Here is a 15,414-nt window from a genome sequence, read left to right on the forward strand (position 1 = left end):
ACCAAAATCCTTTCATAAAGCACCCCAGTAGGCCGTGCGAATGAGTGGACACTTGTGCAAAATCGGCAAATAAATAATGGCTAAAAAAGAGAGAAGTTTTGTGATACCCAGTGTGAAAAATTAAGTGAACTAAGTTTCAGCTGAAAAATTATCATTATATATGGAAGAGACAGCTACCATGTTACTGAATATACCGAAGATGTTAACAATTTGCATATAACTTTAGAGATAGGTGTGACAATCTTCCCCAGCATTCAGCCCATTAGGAGTCTTGGTATCTAGTAAGATTATATGACGTTTTTCCAGCCTTCTTAGTATTTGTTCCTGATCACCTCCCCTCTTCTGTGGTGGGACAGTATCAATATATATATATATATATGTATATATATATATATATATATATATATATATATATATATATATATATATATATATATATTCACTGAAAAAACCGTAGGTTATAGACCATATATAGTTAGGAATTAGCATTTACAAAACCTTATTTTACTCACACAAAACCATTGAAATTCCATATATAGTTAGTTGCACTAACTATATATCGCGCACCCGCAATCCACTGCTGATGATGTCACATATTACATCATTCATGACATGGTCAGTGACATCACTGATGACATCACTGATGACATCTCAAATGACATCACTGATGACATCTCAAATGACATCACTGATGACATCACTGATGACATCTCATTTGACATTACTGATCACATCACTGATGACATCATTCATGTGATAATACGATGAACCTCTTCAGACTCTAATATAACCTTAGATACAATCAGTGTAAACAGACACTCACAGACTGTCACTCATCCATGGAGTTACTCACACACCTAGTCAGTCAATCAAAGAATCCGTCACATCTCCATTTCCTCAACTATACAGTTATACAAACTTTACTTATTCAAACATATACTAACACATATTAACTCTCTTATACAATCCCTGATACAAGTTCACAATGATCCATACAGCCACTCACACATTCACTGGCTCTTATGCACAGTTATTTATATATGTCAACTCTCACATGTACTGTGTTTTACATATGTACTTCCTTTGACATGTAGCACTGAGATATCCATTCACTCACCAATACACTCATGCACACAGTCAACCGCCCATACAGCTGTTTCCACATGCACTTTTGAAACCATACATCTAGTGAATCAACTGCTCACACATCTATGCACAGAGTCATACACCTCCCAGCCACCCACACACACACTCAGTATCCCGTACAAATACTTGGGCAACCAATCAATAACCCATATAGTTACTCATATAGCTACTTATCAACACATGCAACAGTTTACAGAACAACAGACATAATGATGCACAAATTAAGACAGTTTAGTCACTAACCCATGCACTCAGTGAGACACATTTAATCACTCACTCATACAGTCAGTCATGCACCTACTAAATCCTTCATCCAGACACTTATACATCCACTCATTCTTCAATATGTAAGACATATTTTAACTTTACAGAAACATACAGTCACTGGATGTTGTCATCAGTGATGTCATCAGTGATGTCATTTGAGATGTCATCAGTGATGTCATCAGTGATGTCACTGACCATGTCATGAATGATGTAATATGTGACATCATCAGCAGTGGATTGCGGGTGCGCGATATATAGTTAGTGCAACTAACTATATATGGAATTTCAATGGTTTTGTGTGAGTAAAATAAGGTTTTGTAAATGCGAATTCCTAACTATATATGGTCTATAACCTATGGTTTTTTCAGTGAATTTTCAAGGTTTTGTAAATGCTAATTCCTAACTATATATGGTCTATAACCTACGGTTTTTTCAGTGAATTTTCAAGGTTTTGTAAATGCTAATTCCTAACTATATATGGTCTATAGCCTATGGTTTTTTCAGTGAATATATATATATATACATACATATATAAACATATATCATCTGTATATCTACATATAAATACAAACATAAATGCATGCATACATATACTTATATGCATTTTAGGGTTGTTAGGGCGTTTTCGTGTGTATTATGTTGCTTTTTTAGGGCTTTTGGGTCAATTAAGTAGGGTTCCCGGAGCCTTGGGCTGAGGGGCGGGTTCAGTTTCGTGCGTATTGGTGTTGGCAAGGTTTTGAGGGATTTTGGCGGTTTTTGGTCGAGATTTGGCTGTTTTATGGCTTTTTTTTGTGTTTGCGGGGGGCGCGTATTCGGGTTGAAATTCGTCCCCGTTCCAGTGGATGGATTGAGCTGATTTTTGGTGAGATGTTAGGGAATCGCTGGAACTAGTGTCCAGCCAAGTTTGAAGCGGATCGGAGCAATGGAAGTGCTTTAAAGAGCAATTTTTGTGCAGAGTAGCGAATTGTCATGTTATTCAATGGGAGTTTTTGGTGCGCATGGAGAAGGTGAATTTAGGATGTTCCAGTTGCGCTAGAGGGACGGGGCTTGGGTGAGCTGTAGGGAGAGTGGATCGGCAGGTGTGCCGAATTTTTGGGATTTGTTGGCCGAAGGGAAGGGTGTGCTTGGGCAAAGTCGATTTGGTGAAAACGGTGCGTTATTTACATGAAAGTTGAAAAAACACTAATAAAAGCAAAGCTAAAAAGCCACCTCATTACAAACAGAATGGCTTTAACTTAAATGAGGGCGAGATCTATTGCATTTTCAATGCTTGTTTACTTTGGTTCCATCAAGAAGGCATTCAGATGTGTCACACATTTGCCATAAATTCTGAATGTTAGCACTCTAGTTGCACATTAGATCACTGTAGTAAAGCTACTGCTCACCAGGGACGTCTGCTGCTGGTATTCAAAGTGCATGTTTCAGTCTGCATGTCAGAATTTTTTTAATGAAATAGAAGAGGATTTGAGAAGTCACTCAAAATGATCCCTAATTTTTCTTTCTGAAGCACTAATCATACTTTCTATGGCAAAATTAACCCCCTCATGTTGTTCCTTTTTAAATTGAGTGTTTTCAGACTTACCACTTCAATCCAATCAAGATGGCTTCTGGTGTGCCATACTTTTGTCATAAGTAAGACTGTTAGCGCTCTAGTTGTTCTTTAGAACACTCTGGGACATTCTGTCATTGGGCTATACTTGGGGTACATCTGGGTGATATTTGGGCTACATTTAGGCTCTTTTGTCTCTGGTGGCCATCTTGCGAGACTATGTCAGAATTTTTTAATGAAATTGAAGAGGGTTTGAGAAGTCACTCAAAATGTGCCCTAATTTTTCTTTCTGCAGCACTAATAATACCTTCTATTGCATAATATACCCCCTCATTTTGTTCCTTTTTAAATTAAATGTCTTAAGAGTTACCACTTTATTCCCATCACGATGGCTCCAGGTGTGCTATACCTTTGTAATAAGTAGGACTGTTAGCGCTCTAGTTGTTCTTTAGAACACTCTGGGACATTCTGTCATTGGGCTATACTTGGGCTACATCTGGGTGATATTTGGGCTACATTTGGGCTCTTTTGTCTCTGGTGGCCATTTTGAGAGACTGCATGTCAGAATGTTTTAATGAAATAGAAAAGGATTTGAGAAGTCACTCAAAATGTGCCCTAATTTTTCATTCTGCAGCACTAATCATACTTTCTATGGCAAAATATACCCCCTCATGTTGTTTCTTTTTAAATTAAATGTTTTAAGAGTTACCACTTTATTCCAATCAAGATGGCTTCAGGTGTGCCATACCTTTGTAATAAGTAGGACTGTTAGCGCTCTAGTTGTTCTTTAGAACACTCTGGGACATTCTGTCATTGGGCTATACTTGGGCTACATCTGGGTGATATTTGGGCTACATTTGGGCTCTTTTGTCTCTGGTGGCCATTTTAGGAGACTGCATGTCAGAATGTTTTAATGAAATAGAAAAGGATTTGAGAAGTCACTCAAAATGTGCCCTAATTTTTCATTCTGCAGCACTAATCATACTTTCTATGGCAAAATATACCCCTTCATGTTGTTTCTTTTTAAATTAAATGTTTTAAGAGTTACCACTTTATTCCAATCAAGATGGCTTCAGGTGTGCCATACCTTTGTAATAAGTAGGACTGTTAGCGCTCTAGTTGTTCTTTAGAACACTCTAGGAGGCTGCAGTAGAACACAAAGGAATCAACTGACAGTCTCTGTCCTTGTTGGATGTACATGTTTTACTGAGAATGTCAGACTTCATTTTCACATGACTGAGAAAGATAATGTGAATTTACAGAAAATATGCTTTCAGTTTAGCTTATAGATCCCCTTCCAAACCACTGTGGGAAAATCATGAGATATTAGTTTTCTTTCAAACAATATTCATGATATCACAGCAGAAGGTTTTTTCACATGGTAAAATCACCTTAGAACCCACCACAATTCCTAAAACGAGTATGGTACCATCAACAAATGATTTATAATGTAACTAAAGTCCTAAAACCCTCTATTAACTACAATGCTTTTTAATGAGGTGGAGTTCTGGACTTTTTGGTTCCGTCCAGAGGTGTCAGGGTACAACACCCAAAGACCCCGGAGTCCCACCTGCCTTGGTGCACAAATGAACAGAAACACGGGCTTCTCGATGGTGGCGTCAAAGACCAAAGGTTTATTACTGCAGGGACACAGAAGTCACAGAATCTACACACGGGCAGAATCTAGGAGACTGTTCGATTTGTACAAAGTGGGTTGCTCCTTATATACTAAAAATTGTGCTCTAGGCAAATATTTCACATGTCGGTACATTCCCAAACCTTTGTGTCTCTAAACAATAAATATTTGGCGTTACACAGGAACTGTCGATAATATCTGATACCAAACATCACGAAGAGGGGTTCCCACCAGTTCATCACAATCCCTTGTCAATATTGCATTCAAGACCCGGACCGCCTCATCGTAAAGTTCGCTACCTCCCCCTAATAAAGGCCCAGAAGAAAAGGAGCAGAGCCAGGTGCAGAAGATAGAAAAGCGGGATAAGAGATGTTTGTGGGTTGTAAATGGGCAAGGCTACCGGCTTCGGCCGCCTAATCATGATCAGGTACAATGGACAGGAAAACCAGTTCAGGTGGGCTGGCCTCGGGCAGAGGAGGCAGCCTTTGTCGAGTCATGCAGCTTCAGCGTGATCTGGTTTAAGGTGCACGTGTCATGTAAGAGGTGAATCTCCGGCTAAGGCTACGTGTCCTTAATCAAAGTGAAGTGAATGAAATGATCAGAGGCTATTGCATATGTGAGGGCAAGGAAACACAAAATGGCGGTCATGATCTAAGATGGATGCCGTGTGTATATCAGAAATGTGTCAGTGGAAGGAGTGCTCTTGCTCGTAGCGTAGCGAAAACACTAGGATATACTAAATGGATCATTTGCGGTTCGCTGATACTAATTTTATGTATTTCCGACAAACTTGAAAACACGGGTTCAAGTCGTCACGGAACCGTCACGGAACCTCAGACCCTCCTTTTGCCCTTACATAGGCAATTACTCAATCTATGTCTGAATCTAGTTCTATGCTCATCAGGTCAGTGACATGCTGTTGTATCATCATCCTTTCTCGTGTCTTTTCTCCAAATGCAGGTGGTTTCCTAAAACAGGTTGTAGCACAAAGACTACACAGAGCAGGACCACACTGGATAATCAGACAACATGAGAATAGTAATATTAAGATGACACCAATGACCATTAGAACCTTCCATCCCCACGCTGAGATCAGAGTCCAAACCCACTCCATAAAGGACCAGTTTCCCTCATCTACATGTATGGAGTCCGAAATCTTGTGCAACTTAGAGATCGCCTCGTAAACTGTTGGAGCATTATTAGGAATAAAGACACAGCAGCTCGATTGGATCATTCTGCATACCCCACCTCGATCTGCAAGTATAACATCTAGAACCATACGGTTCTGCAATGTCATGAGCCTATCCGCCTGAAGCTCAGCTGTCAGATTGCTAAGGGCACCAGCAGTTTCGGTAATAGTAGATTCAACTACCCGTGTTAGCTGACGTATGTTTCTACTATTGGCCATAGGCCCCCAGAACGGAAGGAAGCCTTTGAAGAAGTCTCCAGCTTCCTGACCAGCTGTATCTTCCTTGCTGAAGACACCTCTCGCTACTCTTGTTCTGTGGTAATCAGGTGAAGCAGTGTATGTCGGAGGCAATAATCGAGCAATATAACATGATCCTGAGAAGTCGGCAGGCAACCATGTATAAGCTCTGTCTCGACAAATGAAATAGGTACCCCTAGCAGTAAGAAAGGCAGGGGAAGAGTTAGCCGGAAACACATAAGTCTCTACGCACTCACTCCTCCCTAGCTGAGCTCTCGGATTTCTCCCATTACCTTGCAAACAGACCTGACCTCGGTGAGGTACGACCCAGATTGGAGTTGAGCTTTTACGCTTGCTTTCTCCTAAACTAAGGCGATACTCTGAAGTATTCCAACTTAAATATACTCGCAATTCGTCTCTAGGGTATGATGGAGTATTATTGACGTCTTTGACCATGTCAATAATTCCCTGGACTAAAGCTTTGTTGGCAGAGTTATATTTAGTGGAGCGTGGTGGACGTGGAGGATAGGTCTCAAGAGCATAAGCAAAGATGGTTTGAAGGGCCTGAAATGATCCATTGTAGCTGAAAGGCAAAACCAGATAGGGAATACCTTTATCCATAGTGTGGGGTATCAAGCCACACACCCAACAGTCTGTCGTGTTAACTACCAGTTGGTGTTGGTGCAAGAGCTGTACAAAAGTATTATTAATGAATTCTGAGCGTCGAGCTTGCTCATGTTCCGGAAACGAGTGAAAAGAGTGTATAGAAGAAACAGTAGAAATAGCAGGATCAAGGGGAGGTACTGTAGATACTGGCACAAAAATCAAATTTATGCTAAAGACAATTCCACCCACCAGTGTTGCTAAAACAATCAAAAATGTAATGGCACATTGCATCAAGAAACATTTGCTATGAAGAATTCTATTTAGTCTGTTTCTGCGAACGTAAATCACATTTTCTCGTTGCAGCGCAGGAAGTTCCATCTTCTACAATCCGCTCGCGACCACTGATGATGTGTACGTAGATGAAAATGCCTCTGTCAGCCCTGGGAGTTCCCAGTACTAACAGAAAGATCGACCTTGTGTCAGACCCCTGCAAATTCAAACTAGGCACACAGCCACGACCCTACGGCTACCCAGACGGCAAGGCAATTTTAAAAACAATAAACAATAACAAACTTCCTGGCTGAAGGCAAAAGTTCAAAATATATATATATATATCAAAATCACAGTATGCAGTTGCCTGCTTTATTAGTCCTTTTTATGGCTTCTAAGGTTGTATCTTTTCTTCGCTGGTACTGTTTGATCGGAAAATAGTGTATCACTAGCAGCTGTTGCAGAGTTTACGTTCGCAGATGGCAAAGTTTCTTCTGATGCTGGAGACAAATTTTCAATGTTCAAAGCAGTCTTTTCAAGAGGAGAGTCACGTTTCAAAGTGTCAGAAATCAAATCGGCATCGCTGAAAGGGACAAATTTTGGAGTTATTTCAGATTCGGAGGCACCAATTCCCTTCTTCACCCAGTCGTCGTAGGGCAGCGGCAGTGGAACACGCTTTACGTGAGAAGCGTGGATCCAGTGCTTGCGACCAGCAACACGTACAGCTGTCCTCGTCGCCAGCAGGATTTGGAAGGGGCCGATGTAGCGAGGCTGAAGATTCTTTGTCCTCGCAAAATTTCTGACCACCACGTGGTCGCCGGGTTTCAGCTGATGCCCTGGACTCTCCGGAGGTTTTGGCAAAGCATCAAAGACCTGTTGATGAATAAGACTTAATTTAGCAGTCAAGTCGTAAAGATAGTCTATCAACATAGGATATTCAATGGAGCAGAATTGTTTAGGCCTTGGCACACCCCAGACATTTGCCGGGCGGCCAAATACAATCTCATATGGAGAAAGCCCTATTCTAGAATGCACTGTTGCTCTCGTTGATAACAAGGCCAAAGGAAGTGCGTCTGGCCAAGCCAAACCTGTGGATGCTTGAATTTTGGCTATTTTAAGCTTGAGGGTGCCATTGTAACCCTCGACTAAACCAGCAGACTGGGGATGGTTCGCACTATGAAATTTTTGTTTCAATCCTAGACCAGCACACACACTCTGCATAACTTTCCCTATAAACTCACTTCCGTTATCTGACCATACAATCCGTGGCATTCCAAACCTAGGGAAAAATTCTTTGAGAAGAATTTTGGCAGTTGATAAAGCAGTGTTGTCCTTTAGTGGGTATGCTTCTATCCACCTGGAAAAAGCACAAACCACCACCAGGACGTATTTTAAATTGTTGCAGCGTTCCATGTGAATGAAGTCTAACTGTATTACTTCAAAGGGACAGGAAGGAGGAGCAAAATGACCAGCTGGAGTTGGAGTTCCCTTGCCAGGATTATGCATCAAGCACACCATACAATTTTTCACCACTCTCTCTGCACACTTACTGATTCCCTCATTCTTCCAAACCGGAGCTAACATCTTACATATCCCTTTAGAACTTATGTGCGCCACTCCATGCGCCATCGTCACTACTGCAAGCACATACGCATCAGGCAACATCCAACGCTGCTGTTCTGTCAAATCGATCCAACATCCATTCGAGTCCAATTTGCCCGTACTTTCTCTCCATACGCGTTTCTCTTCCTCAGTCGCTTCTTTCTGAATCTCTTTCACACTTTCCATTGTGTCTTCACACATTCCAGACTCAGCAATCCATCTTGCAGACGTAGCAACATACATTCTACTCATCATGTCTCTAGCTGTCTGTTTAGCGGTTTCATCAGCAAAGGCATTTCCCCGACCAACATCATCCGTGATTGCTTTATGAGCACTGCACTTCACAATCGCAACTTCAGTCGGTAAGGTTAGAGATTCTAACAAGTCGTTAACTAGCTGACCATGTTGAATCTTAGTCCCATGGGACGTAATGAAACCCCTTTCTCTCCACAACCGGCCAAAACTATGGGCCACGCCAAATGCGTACTGACTATCTGTAAACACATTCACTCTCTTTCCCTCAGCTAAAACACACGCTCTCGTAAGAGCTATTAACTCTGCAGCTTGGGCAGAATTCTGACTCACTCTTGCAGTCTCCACAATCGTCTTCAAAGTCGTTACCGCGTAGGCAGCAGTCACATCACCATTCTCCAATTTAAAACATGACCCGTCCACATACAGCGTACCATCTGGGTCGGATAGAGGAGTATCTCTCAAGTCGATACGACCTTTTGTCTCTTCCTCCGTTTTGAAATAACAGTCATGTGGCTCAGAATCACTCGACTCTTGATCAGTCGGCAACAATGTTGCTGGGTTCAATACATTGCATCTTTTGATCTGAATATGACTCGCTAATAACGTCAGCTCGTAACCAGATAATCTCGCACTAGTAAGGTGTTGTGTCTTCGTTCGGTTCATGAGTGTGTCCACTGCATGAGGAACCATGACCACTAGCATATTGTTCATCACCAAACCAGCAGATTGTCGAATGGAAGCTGCAGCTGCCGCTGTAGCCCTCAAACAACTAGGCAATGCTCTAGCTACCGGATCTAATGTTGATGAGAAATACGCACAAGGGCGTTGTTTGTCACCAAACTTCTGTGTCAAGACACTCAACGCGCAACCTTCTCTTTCGTGAACGTAGAGCGTGAATGGCTTACTGTAATCAGGTGTACCCAATACAGGAGCTGAACACAAAGCTTTTCGTAATTCAGCAAAACTCTCTTGACATTCATCAGACCATGGCACCGGACTCGGAACATTTTTCCCAGTCAAAGCTACCAACGGTTTTGCTAAAAGTGAAAAATTTGGGATCCATTGCCTACAGTAAGAGGTAATACCTAGAAAGGCACGTACTTCCCTCTGTGTGCGTGGAACACTCATTTGCATAATTGCTTTTATTCTTTCTGGGGTCAACTTCCTTCCCTCCTTTGACAAGAGATGACCTAAGTAGGTTACTTCTTGGCAGCAATATTGCATTTTGGAAGGTGACACCTTATGATTCAAATTAGACAAATGATGCAATAGTGAAATTGTAGCTGCTTTGCAAGTTTCCTTGTCATCGGCAGCCACCAAAAGATCGTCTACGTACTGTACTAGGGCAGAGCCTGGAGGAAGGACAAAAGAATCTAGCTGACTTTTTAAAGCTTGACTGTAAATAGATGGACTTTCACAGTAGCCTTGTGGAGCGCGTTTAAATCTGAAACTGCGACCTCCTAAACAGAAGCCAAAAATATCTCTGCTTTCCTCGGCTATCGGAATGCTGAAAAAGGCATTCTTCAAGTCGATGACTGAGAACCATGTAGCTGTAGCAGGAATCAATGTTAACAAAGCAGTAATGTCTGGCACTACAGGAAACTGCGGAATTACAATCTTATTAACTTCTCTAAGGTCTATGACAAACCTATAGACTGGAGGCTTTGTAGGATCTGTTCGTTTCAAAATCGGCAATACAGGACTATTACAAACATTTCCTCGCGTTTCTTCAACCACACCTTTTTTAATCAAATCTTGCACAATCAATAAGAGTGCACGCTCACCTTCATTCGATATTTTATATTGAGGAATTCTTGGAAATTTCACATTCGCTTTCAAAGTTACTACATACGGTGGAATCTCTAGTAGACCTACATCATTGGGACCAGTCGCCCAAAGAGAATCAGGGAGTGAACGTAGCTCCGGCGGGAGTTTGTCCATTGACAAGTACATCGGAGAGGTGAGTCTTTTACCCAAAGTAAGCTGTACTCCTTCCGGAGAACAGTACAATGTCGCATATAGTCGTTTTAACAAATCTAAACCAAGCAGATTTTCATTACAACCTGTCGTCAAAATTAAGGGTGCTTTCAATTGACACGGTCCAACAGAAATAGACAAAGGACCAGATATCGGGTTGTACACAGGGGCGCCTGAAAAACCTACGGAAACATTTGTTGAGCCAGACAAAGGTGCGCCAGGGAGTTTCGCATGCATGATAGAACTTTTTGCGGCACCAGTATCCAACAGAAACGGTTCGACTACACCTGATGTTGCTACTGCGACATAAGGCCCACTCTGATCCACTGGAACTGATACTACTCCCTCTCTCTGTCTATGGCTGTCCTAGTACCCATTTTGTTGAAATCCCTCTTCAACTTCACAATAATCTTCAACAAGATATTGCTGAGATCTATTCTGTTGAGCTGACTGTACATTTCGCTGATCAAAGTGATTAGAAGGACGATCATTAGTTTGTGGAGGCATAGCACCTCGTCCCCGACCTCTAGAATTCTGTGCAAAACCACCACGACCTCTCTGAGCTGCTGCCGCATTATTTTGCGCTAAAATCTGACAATCATTTTTATAGTGACCCTCTTTCTTACAGTACGCACACTGATTCCACTGGTATTGAGGCCTGGTCGAATTATAATCTGTCTTTTGATACGAATTCTGTTGCATATTAGTCTGATTCGTGCGAGGCGGATACGCCTGCTGTAAAAGAACTTTAGTCTTTAAATCTTTCGTTTTCTTCTCTGATTTCTCCTTTTCCTCTTTATCCCTATTTTCGTAGTACTGTGCAGTCGCAAGTATTTGCGCTGTCGTAGATACAGCCCACGCACTTTCTGAGTCTTTCAATTTATTGCATAATTCGGGTAACAAATTATGCACAAATTTATCGACAAACAATCTCTGTCCTCCTTCAGTGCTCATATCCTGACCACTATGGTCTACAAAAGTCTCTTCGAACCTCGTGAAGAAGTCGGAGACACTTTCGTCTTTCTTCTGCTTGCATGCGGATAATTTATCCCAATTAACACGCAATGCTGGCATCAGAGTCTTCATTAAATCTATTATTCTGCCTGGCAGATTAGCAATTAGGGGTTCGGGTTTCGCACCACCTGTTTGTTGAGCATCTGCTGCAGTGATAGCTGCCCAATCACCACCTAAAGCAGCCTGATGATCCTCTCTACGAATTTTAGCCCACACTGGTTGTGGAACTACATTACCAAACAACATATCAATGTCGGCTAAGTTCATTATACAAGCCTCAACTGTCTGTGTCAATTCCTTGTAATATCCGGCTGGATTCTTACGTGGATCTGGCAAGGCCTGTTTCACTGCTAACACTTCTGCTCGCTTCCACGGAATATGTATCCATACTCTTTGGAACTGTGCTGGAGCAGCTGCAATACCCGCATTATCATCACGTTGTACTGCTTCGCGCCAAATTGGAGGAACTTCCCTCATAGGATATTGGTGACTTAGCTTCATTCTACCTTTCTCTAAATCTCTCGGCGAACGAAGAGATGGATCATTCCTAAAACTCAAAATAAGTTCCATCGCTTCCTTTATATTATCGCCCACTATCATTCCAGCAGCAAACTCTTTTTGAATCTTAATTAAATCTTCCAAATCTGATTCGACATCGTCTTCTTCTATTTCCTCACGCAACAACGAGCACATCTCGTCGAAGACGTATCGCTGTGTTGGCTCTCCCCATTGCATAAATGTCTCTAACACATCTTTCGTACTATATCTTCTAACTTTTGTAATCCATCTGAGAGCCGTGGAGTCTAAAACTCCCCGTTCCTCAGTACTTGGAAGCTGACTCCGTCTCTGAACAGAGTCAGGAGTAGGAGTCTTAATCAAGGTTTTATATATAGGAGACAGCATATTAGTAACAGAATCAGTAATTCTTCGACGAACAGAAAGTGGAGTTAGTACACTCGCAGACATAGAGAACGCAGTAGAGGTAGGAATAGATGACGAAACAGTAGGAGTATCGAGGAAAATAGTTTGAGGACCAATAGGTACAGTGGTAGGTATAGGAGCGGGCAGTGCAGGAAGAGGAGGAGCTGTAGGAACATTTACATTCACCACAGGAGGTATAGGAACTTGATTCTGAGGAACAAGAACACCAGGTTGTCCAGCAACCGGCAATTGAACATCCGGTATAAGTGGAGCCGCAGCACCTTGTGCATACGGTGGAGGCGACCGTAACAGATAAGATAGCAGAGGATCGTTTTCGGAATCCTCCAGTATCTTAGCCATTTTCGATGGCAAGGCAGGATAGCACTTGTCAATCGCTAAGTTACGCTCTCTAATGGCTACATCTATGGCTTTCTCACACTCGTTAGCCTGCAACTGCTTAGTCGCTTGCTCTAGAGTTAACTCTTCTAGTTCTTTTTGCTCTTTTTTCAACCTTTTCATTTCTCTCTGTTTGGATTCTTTCCGCCAATAACAAAAAGAGTCAAACATTGCCGGCCGGGCTTTCTTCCTAAACAATTTCGTTTCTAAATTGTCGAGAATCTCTTGTTCAAAACTACCATGCAGTGGCCAACTAAGGACACCATCCTTCTTACAATAACGGACCCATATCTCATTATAAGTTATAGGACCCACACCATACTTACAATATAGGTCATATAGGGGAGTCCCAATCGGAGGAACCAGACAGGAATCCTCTAATTGTGAGTCACTGTTGCAACTAAAACAAGACAACATTTTCCGACTTACCATTCTCAGTCCGGAACACAAAACAAACAAAACACGAAACAAATTGTGCACTTGAACCAAGAACTTAGGCCTACCAAAACGAACTGATGTATCGATACCCAAAACTGAACCAAATAGATTATCGTAACCAGAACAACCAGTGATAATCTTACAAAACCAAACCAAACCAAGAACCGATCAAGGATTTTTAACAATCCTCACAAAAGTAACCAGCTAGCTATCACTAAATACTTAACTGAGGCACTGAAGACGTCACCAAGGAGAAACCCGTCACGTTTCGCCGTACTAAGGACTGCACCACTTCGGGTCCAAGACAGGGCGACGGTCAAGGCAACGGCCCACTGCAGCCGTCCTGAACGGGAACCCTCGTGGAAGAGAACTTCAGGGCCACTTTTGCGATATGCCGGGATCGATGAAGTGGGGCGCCTCCCTCAGGAATCTTCACACGAAGCTTCTCGAACTCTTCAGGCTTTTGGACCGGTACCGAATGACGTCGCCCCACGTTGGGCGCCAATTGGAGTTCTGGACTTTTTGGTTCCGTCCAGAGGTGTCAGGGTACAACACCCAAAGACCCCGGAGTCCCACCTGCCTTGGTGCACAAATGAACAGAAACACGGGCTTCTCGATGGTGGCGTCAAAGACCAAAGGTTTATTACTGCAGGGACACAGAAGTCACAGAATCTACACACGGGCAGAATCTAGGAGACTGTTCGATTTGTACAAAGTGGGTTGCTCCTTATATACTAAAAATTGTGCTCTAGGCAAATATTTCACATGTCGGTACATTCCCAAACCTTTGTGTCTCTAAACAATAAATATTTGGCGTTACACAGGAACTGTCGATAATATCTGATACCAAACATCACGAAGAGGGGTTCCCACCAGTTCATCACAATCCCTTGTCAATATTGCATTCAAGACCCGGACCGCCTCATCGTAAAGTTCGCTACCTCCCCCTAATAAAGGCCCAGAAGAAAAGGAGCAGAGCCAGGTGCAGAAGATAGAAAAGCGGGATAAGAGATGTTTGTGGGTTGTAAATGGGCAAGGCTACCGGCTTCGGCCGCCTAATCATGATCAGGTACAATGGACAGGAAAACCAGTTCAGGTGGGCTGGCCTCGGGCAGAGGAGGCAGCCTTTGTCGAGTCATGCAGCTTCAGCGTGATCTGGTTTAAGGTGCACGTGTCATGTAAGAGGTGAATCTCCGGCTAAGGCTACGTGTCCTTAATCAAAGTGAAGTGAATGAAATGATCAGAGGCTATTGCATATGTGAGGGCAAGGAAACACAAAATGGCGGTCATGATCTAAGATGGATGCCGTGTGTATATCAGAAATGTGTCAGTGGAAGGAGTGCTCTTGCTCGTAGCGTAGCGAAAACACTAGGATATACTAAATGGATCATTTGCGGTTCGCTGATACTAATTTTATGTATTTCCGACAAACTTGAAAACACGGGTTCAAGTCGTCACGGAACCGTCACGGAACCTCAGAGGTGCTATCATGTATATTGGTCCCAAGATGGCTGCCAACACTTCTTGGATGAAGTGCTGACAGCCAATCAGATCAGATGTGTGGTTAGGCTCCGCCCAGATATATATATTTTTTTGAACCTAAATTACTCAAAATCCACTGGAGCACATATATTGAGACCTAGCAAAGGCACATCAGGCTAACAGTCCCTACAATTTTGCCAAGTTTCGTGCAAATCCATTCAGCCGTTCGAGCTAAAAGTGAGGCCAACCGCCCTATGGAAATTAACATGGGAAAAATGCGTTTTGGGACCCCCCTTTTTTCTCGGCCCCCCCTTGATGAAACCCCCCCAAATTCTCAGGGGCTGCTCAGAAACAAAATGTTCCATTTTCCTGAAAATTTCAGCCAATTCCGTCCACAAACGCCAAAGTTATTAGACATAGAATTTTCAA

Source organism: Lissotriton vulgaris, chromosome 7, assembly GCF_964263255.1.
Source record: "Lissotriton vulgaris chromosome 7, aLisVul1.2, whole genome shotgun sequence".
Classification (NCBI taxonomy): Eukaryota; Metazoa; Chordata; class Amphibia; order Caudata; family Salamandridae; genus Lissotriton; species Lissotriton vulgaris.